Raw genomic sequence first — 8783 nt, 5'->3', positions numbered from 1 at the left:
GTCTTATAAGTAGTAACAATTCGCTGGAAGGAGAGATGATGTCTCACTGAATTGCCTGGGTTTCACCTAAGGGAACTTTGAGGATATAACCATTCTGAATCATCGCCCATGCTTGAGTGTGATTTTGGTGATGTATCTGACTTTGTGACATCTATATTCTTTTAAGAAAACTCATCAAAATTACTGGTTCAATAAGCTAGGTTTGGGTGGGAGGGATTCTCTGCTCTATAATCAGTAGTTTATGCTGAGTTGGATAGATGCTTGTTCATCACTTCCCCAGGAAAATACAGAGCAAAAGAAAGTAAAAATAATCAACAGCAAACAAAATTGACTGCAGGACAATACGCAAAAGTGACCAGTAACTAGGGTTACTTACTTCCAAGGACTACACCTTTGAAATCATGAAAGGAGACACAAAACTCTTAAAGATAAAAGTGGAGACATGGGTTCACAATCTATTCAGCCTTTGTATATTGCCACCAATCATAGCAAAAACACATCAGGAAGTTTGAAACGAATAGTGAAGAGATTAAGGAGGATTTTCTGTCATCCCCAGACAGAAGACTTGGCCCAACCTCTCCAGCTTTGCAGTGTGCATTCTGGTCTTCGGGCTATTACAATCTGTCTATCCCCCTTTTATGATATTCCTCGGGCTTTTTGATATTGGGCTAGTTTTGAAGCTGCATTCTTCTTACAGAATTTTCAAATCCTCATGAGGTTCACAGTGTCTCTCATACTCCTCTTTTTCCTGTCATTTTTACCAATACATTTTATGTACATGTGTAGTGTTAGCATCTTTACTTATATTTATCTTTATGTTAACATTCAATATTTGTTAACGTTTCATAAACCTTTGTAGTTATTGCTGCCCTTCAGTGCTGTAGCAGTCAGAGGACTAGGATGTGAGTGTGGAGATAGTGTCCCCAAGACATGACAGGGAAAGCACGTGAATAAATGCCAAACAGTATGATTGTCTGAACAAGACGAGCATAATGACATCACCAGTTGATGTGCCAATGGGAATGAGAGACATTCCCCAAGAATCTACCCTTAAGCAGAGAGCTTCAGGTAGTTAATGACTGTCAAGATAGGAAGAGCCATAATTAAAGAAGTCTTGGATTTGGGAAGGAAAAGGGGTAGATTTAAACAGTTTGGGGAGGGAGGGGTCTGAATGATGTAGATGCAGGACTCATGTATTACACTCACAAATTGAATGAATGAAAACAAAAATTCAGTAAGAACAGTAAAGTGTCTCCAAGTATAATATCTGTTTTAGAATGAAATGTATATGAAATGAGCCAGCACATAGTTGAAAAGTATAGAGGTATTACTAATAATCTGGACAATGAATAACTAGAATGAGAGTAAAGTAGTATGAGGTATTTATTATGTGAGTAAACATATATAACCCATATATGGGACAGAGAGAAAATGAAGCAAAGGATGATATGTGTCTATCATTGAAAATGAAAGAAAAACATGGGAACCAGTTAAAATAATTTTAACTAATAAAAATATGTATATAAATAAGAGAAAAACATAAAAATAACACTTTAAAACTCACATAATCAAATATACAGTGCTCATATCTTAGGTTAAAAGATATGATTATTTATTTGTTTGTTTGTTTATTTGTATTTTTGAGACAGAGTTTTGCTGTAGTTTTGGAGTCTGTCCTGGAACTAGTTCCTGTAGACCAGGCTGCCCTTGAACTCACAGAGATCTGCCTGCCTCTGCCTCCCGAATGCTAGGATCAAGGCCACCACTGCCCAGCTAATTTTATTAATACTAATTGAATGTAGAGTAAAATTCATAACTTTCAATTTCATTGACAGAATGAGGAAGGAAAGAAAATTAAAATGTTCAAATGAACTTAACAGTATATTTAATGCCAATTTCCAGCATGTTCTGGAAAATTTCAGTCAATATCTTAATTTCAGTGACTGGAATGAGATTAGTAGAATTTACTACTATAACACTCAAAACTATTTGTTTGTTTGTTTACTTATTCATTATTTACTTATAAATAAGCAGACTTATTTTCAAATGTCTATACTATTATTCTTAGCATTTTATACAAACAAATCACTTAATGTGTATAGAAATTATTTATTTTGTGTTTTTGCATTAATTTTATATGGATGCCAGGACAAATTACTTCACATTCTGTGGTTACCATAAACACGAATTTTCTCATTATGCTTCTGTATATGATGTGGTTATGATGTTTGTTAAGCCTGGAACCAAGTGCTTGTAGAACTATAGTCTTTACTGCAGTATCTAGGAAAGAATTGACAGGTTTGATCCATCTGTTGCATTCATTTCCTTACTGTGATAGTACTTGCCAAATGTAAGTCAATCCATTGGTATTTCAAAAACGTTTCTCCACTATCCAAAGCAGCTACTGTTGTCAAGTTCTGCCTATGCATGAAATCTTCTGCTAACCATACAATTTCTTTCCTGCTTTATCTTCAGAAAAATGTCCCTGACCAATTTTGCTACTGCCATAGGAGACAGAAGGGGTTACAATGAGCCATCTGTGTTATATAGATATTTTATCCTCATTTTACTGGAAAAAAAAAAGACTTAATGCCATCTACAAAAACTGTTTCACATTGGTATCTAGGCAGGCATTTGATTGAATAGCCAGGCCTGTGAATCTTGGATGGACATATTTAGAAACATTCAGATCACATTATTATTCATATTTCATATAAAAAAGCTAGATACTAAGTGCTTAAATATAAAACTGTTGTGAGGGGAGGCCAGGAAAAACAAGTCTATTAATCTGTATCTTGCCATGTGGCAGTGGTTTACCGGAGATTCTAACTGGCGTCTATCTCAGGCAGAGGATTCATGGCTTGTCTTACTCTGTTCTTTTTTCCCGCATTCAGTTTTGTTTTCTATATCTATCTAAGTTCCGCCCTATTAACTAGGCCAAAGCAGTTCCTTTATTCATTAACCAACGAAAGCAACACACAAACAGAAGGAACTCTTACACCATACAACAATGATATAAAGTTTAAAGTTGAGTAGCTGGATACTGTCAAAAGGATCTATGATAACTTTCATATTGTCATAAAGAATTGTGCCCATAAGTGTATATGGCAGTATAGCACCAGGCATTACAGGTATTTCAAAAGACAGCAGAAACCAGGAGAGTTGTCATTATCAACCAATAGCAATTCAGAGACATTATATACTTAAGTGTAAACATAGCATATAAAATGTACTAGAAAAGTCAATGAGTTTTTAACCTCCTCTTGGAAGGATGATCCTATAAGACACTAAGAGAAGCAATACAGCAGAAAAACTATCATCTACAATAGAGACATTATAATTTAAACCCAATTTTAAAGGGGGAAGATCTCTTTAAAGATTCAAATCACAGGTAAATCTCTTAGGACGTAGTATCTACATATTTTTTCCACTCACAGTATTCTCACAAGCTTCCAAAACACTTTACACTTAAAGGTGAAATATTATTCTAATTTCTTTTTTTCGAACAGCATGAAAGAATGGTTTCTACCTTCCTTGTATTACACTGTGAGAGGTCCTAGTTATCACAGCAAGTAAAACACGAGAAAGAAAATTTGCAATTCAGAAAGAAAGAGCCACTGTCATAACTTGCTGACAAGATAATTGTTTAAATACAGTGTTTAAGATAATATAATAGTGGCTTATGCACTTTTATCAAAATGAGAATTTGGCATTCATGAAGACAAAATTAAAATGAACAGTGGAAATCAAAATGTATATGAGGAATTATCAACAACGGGAGGTGCCAAGGTTTCTGGAATAAGACAAGAGTAATTTTGAAAATTAATTGCGTCTCTCAACACCAGCATAAACTGTCAGACAACATCACAGTTCAACAAGCAGATCTTTCTGTAGTCTGCAACTCAGGATAAAGGTATGAGAATGAGGAACGAGACAATTGTAAATGTCTCGGAGAAACATTTAACCCAACTTGATTATATCTGAGATCTTTTTTCTAACTCAGATCTCTTATACTTAGACATTTTATGATATCACACCTGTAGCTGTTCCTCTTCTTGATGTATAATCTTTTTTGTTCTTACGTTATAACAATCTCTGTCCATGTATTAAATATCACCCTCTCTATTCTCCTCAAGGACATAATTCTAGGCATTCTATCCTGTCTTATGTACTCCCATATGTTCACATGTTTTTTTCTCTCTTTTGAACTGGTTTTTTTTTTAGTTTAGAAATATGGTGTATTTCTCCCAGTCTGATTATGAAGCAAAACACAGACTTTGTCTTGAACACTATTTCATGGCTTCTATTTTGGCATTGTTTTGCTCCCATGTTGTGGCAACAGTCCTGAAATGGCTTTCCTATCCTCATCTGCTCTGCTAGTCTTCTTTAAATACAATCCAATTGGGCCTTGGTCCCACAGATCCTGTGCTCTTGACTTCCCTGATGTTAAATCAGCTCCTACTTGACTTAGCAGCGGCATTCCTCACCTTTGACTGTGCTGTGCTTTTCTTCCACAATCTCCAGCTTTTCCTGATTACTTTCATGCCTCACCTTTTACCCTTCCAGCATTTTACTTATCTCTGCTTTTTGAGGTGGGCCACACCATGCACAGAGTACATTCTTCCCTTTTTCTTTTCCTTTTGAGATCTCACTTATTCCTATTCTTTCTGCTAGCAATTCTGAAATTTGCATCTACAGCCAAATAGCTTTCCTGAAACACACACACACACACACACACACACACACACACACGCACGCACTTGCACCAAATAGTCACATGTCTAGTCAATTGTGCTTTTCTTGATACCTGAAAAATCTATCCAGAATACAAGCATATCTTTTTCTCTTTCTATTCACCTAAATCATTTTACATTGTTTCTCTTCTGATTTCTGTGATACGACATCTATCCTCATAACAATATAAGAGGACAGAGTCACCCTTTAAGGATAAAAATTTGATTAGGTGACTCCTCTCTTCAAAATCCTGCACAACTCCTCATTTTGCTCTGAGTGCATTATCAGAATTTTCTGTGATCCTGTCAGGTCCAAAGTGCTCTCATTGTCCCAAGATAAGCATCAATTCTTAAAGCTCTCTCTGTTCTCCCTTTTTCTACACAAGTTGCCATTTTTGTATTTCACCAAGGCAGCAGACAAGCAATTAAAAATTATAAAAATCATCAAGTAGAATTCTAACATATGGGCAAAGAAAATGACTAGTCGTTACAAAGGACAAAATACAACTGAACAATCAGTATAAGTTAAACAATGACTGATGGTACAGTCCTCAAAACCTTGAGGACTATTTTTAAAGAAGCTATGAATTATTATTGATATTATTAATACTCTTCAAATAATGATCCCTCACCATGTATAATATATGTGAAAATGATAGAAATCTATGTCCACAATTCTTTCCATAACAAAGTTTAACTCTCCTTTGTTACTTATTTTAATCAAATTTAGATCTTACATTAATCGTTAATTTGTAAATAAAATTAATATAAAGTATAATTTACAGTACAGAAACTAATAATGTTTTGAAAAATACTTAGGGAGTCATATTTTGAAATAAAATACAAAATAAATCTGTATATGCATGTGAGAAGTGATAGAAGTCTATTTCCATTAAAGACATTAAAATACATTTAGGATAATAATAAATTGCTATCTCCAAATAGTGGGGTTAGTTTTATTTCAACATGCATAAACCTTAATATTATATGTATATATGATAGGGATTTTAGAATCACAATATTTATCACTAAAATAATAGTAGTGTTTTCTAGCACTACTAGGTGACTTTTCAGAAGTTGTTTCTATTGGTTCCTTGTTGTAGGAGGCTGTCATTTCCTGGCTGCCCAGACTCCCAAAATAACCACACAGAAACTATATATTTAAATCACTGCTTGGCCAATTAATTAAGTGTAAGTGGGGCTACCAGGCAAGAAGTAGAGGCGGGGCAATGAGAACTGAAGAATTCTGGGAAGAAGAAAGAGTCAATTTGCTGTTGTCACCCAAACACAGAGAATATAAATATGTGACTGCCTCGCCAGAAAAGGTACTAAGTCATGTGGCTAACACAGACAAGAATTATGGACTTATATAAGTTATAAGAGTTAATAAGAAGCCTGAGCTACTAAGCTAACCAGTTTATGATTAATGTAGACCTCTGTGTTTATTTGGGACTAAACGGCTGTGAGACCTGGTGGAACAGAAACATCTGTCAACATCTGAAATAGTTTGCCACTCATGTGCACGGCATTGCTGTTAATGCTTGATGACAGCAGTGAAGAAGACAGCTCTGTGTCACAGAACTTCAACGGTGATGGCTTCCATACCAAGGTTTCAGCTTTGCCCCGAGCTTACTTTCCTTCACTTCACTCTGTGTTTCAGAATATTTGATCACACTGTGACACTTCTAGACTGTGTTAATAAAGTTAACTTTGAATCAGAGGGTGGAGTCAGCTACTAGCTGATTGTGACTAGTAATAGATAAGCCAGGAAAATGGATAAGAAAAACAGACAGGATGGAGAAGAGAGATGTGTGGAGAGAAGAGGTGCTGGTTGGGTCTCTGGTAAGAAAGGGAAGGTTATCTGCTTTCTCATCCTCTGCTTTTTTGATCTATATAGTTTTACCCTAATATTTGACTCTTGATTTTTATTGGTAATAGAACAATTTAGAAAAATACAATAATTTTTGTAGTTTTGTTTTTATTTTAATTTATTATTATTATTATTATTATTATTATTATTATTATTATTATTATTATTATTATTTTGGTGGGAGGGTTTCTTTGTGTAACACTCCTGACTGTCCTGGAATTCATTCAGCAGACCAGGCTGGCCTCAAACTCACAGAGATACACCTGCCTCTAACTCCTGAGTGTTGGAATTAAGGTCGTATGCCACCAACACCCTCTTGGCCATGAACTAAAAATATGGAATACTTCACAAGTTCGAGTGCTGTCTTTGTGCAAAAGCCATTCTAATCTTCTCCGTACTTTTTCAGTTTTAGTACATGTGCTGCCAAAGCTAGCATATTAGGCACCAAAATATTGTGTTTTGCTAATTGTCCTATTGCCAACAAAAACTTGAGAGTTAAATATTGGGTGAAAGCCTTAAGATCAAAGAAGCAGAGGATGGGCAACCAGTCAACCTTCCATTTCTTACCAGAGACCCAGCCAGGACCTCTTCCCTCTACATGTCATTGATGGAAGAGACAGTAGGAATTCAAGTCCCTCCTTTCTCCATCCTGTCTTCCCTTTCCATATTTCTGGCTTCTCTATGGATAAATCCAGTCAACTAGTCATTGGCTCCACCCCTTGATTAAAAGTTAAATTTATTAGCACCATCTAGGAATGTCAGAGTGCAATCAAATATCACACAATTGCTCTTCTTCTTCTTTAAAGTGATTTAGGTAAAGGTTTTAAAACATTAGGATTTTTTAATTTGTCTTCTGATAAAGTGTATAATTTCTGCCATAACTGAGCAAAAACCTCAAATTTATATATACAGTAAATAATTCAAATAATGTCTAATGTATTTAAATAAAATATTTTTCTTTTATATTTGAGTTTTCTGTAGGCAGCTGTCTACACTGTACATAAAGGCTGTAAAATCAATGCATCCTTTCCACTTTGTACAAAGAGACACTTTCCAAGCCATTACCTTTAACAATGTGCTTTGTCTTAGCATTAATTTTAATATTGTAATAATTCACTTGGCACCAGAAATTCATCTACCATCCAAATATTTCTAAGTATGTACAAACATTAATTAAGTAGCACAATATCTCTGCAAGGAAAACTATTATTACAATCCTGGAATTGAAGATCATTGAATAGGAAAATGTAATGATGGGAAACTCATTTTAAATTAATCAAAAGGGGAGGACATTGTCAGCTGGAACACTTTCAGTTCATGAATTTGCTCAAAAAAATGTTTAGGAATGAGTGGGGCCAAATTCTGAAATTAGACTCTAACTTTCAAATCATCGCTCAGTTCAGGATATAAAAAGTGAGAGATAAGCCCATCCCCAGCCTTCATCCAGGTAAACCTTACTCTCTTCCCCCCTTCCGTCTGGGGCCATAAGATCTCCCCAGAGCAGCTCCCTCACTGGGCCTGGTCTGTGGGCACAACCCAGCAGGGGCAGTTCCTGTGTTTTGATAGCCTGCCTGAGGACAGGTGGGCCCTGTGTCAGCTCAGCCACATTCCTGGCCAAAAAGAGGCAGTGATCTTCTAGCAGACATTCATCAGAGGAAGGGGATTTCCCCAGCTCAGTTGCCTTGAACACTGGGCCTGGGCTGTGAGTGCAACCCAGCAGGAGGGAGTGCCTGTGTTTCAATAGACTGCCTGAGGAAAGGTAGGCCTTCTGTCAGTGAAGTCCCTGCCCAACAAGGGAACCTGACCCGGTACCAGAAGATCCAATAGAGAGCATTTGAAGAAAGAGATGGGCAGAGGCCAAGGCAAGAACTCCTCCAACAATCTGAAAAACAACATGAAAACACCAGATCCCAACGAACCTACAATAGAAGGACTTGAATCTCTTAATCCAGAAGAAGTGGAAAAAAAGTGCCATTATGAAAGCAATAGAGTCCCTTAAACAGGATATGAATAACTCCCTTAAAGAATTTGATGAGAAGTACAAGAAAAAGTTTGAAGAACTGAGTAAAGAAAAGGATGAGAAGTAAAACAAAAATATTGAAGAAATGAGTAAATCCCTGAATGATATACTGGAAAACCAAGAAAAAACAATCAAACAGGTAACAGAAACAATTCAAGAA

At 35.9% G+C, this 8783-nt stretch overlaps 1 non-coding gene across 1 annotated transcript; it reads right to left on the bottom strand.

Annotated features, from left to right (window-relative positions):
• Positions 1-6932: 6932 nt before the first annotated feature.
• On the bottom strand, positions 6933-7039 carry LOC125411154 (U6 spliceosomal RNA). Its single transcript, XR_007235253.3, has one exon. It is a non-coding gene; the product is annotated as a U6 spliceosomal RNA (small nuclear RNA).
• Positions 7040-8783: the final 1744 nt, after the last annotated feature.

This window comes from Myodes glareolus, chromosome 25 (assembly GCF_982192425.1).
Source record: "Myodes glareolus chromosome 25, mMyoGla1.1, whole genome shotgun sequence".
NCBI classification, from domain to species: domain Eukaryota; kingdom Metazoa; phylum Chordata; class Mammalia; order Rodentia; family Cricetidae; genus Myodes; species Myodes glareolus.
The sequence above is the reverse complement of the archived record's forward strand: the minus strand, read 5'-3'. Positions and strand labels throughout refer to the sequence as shown.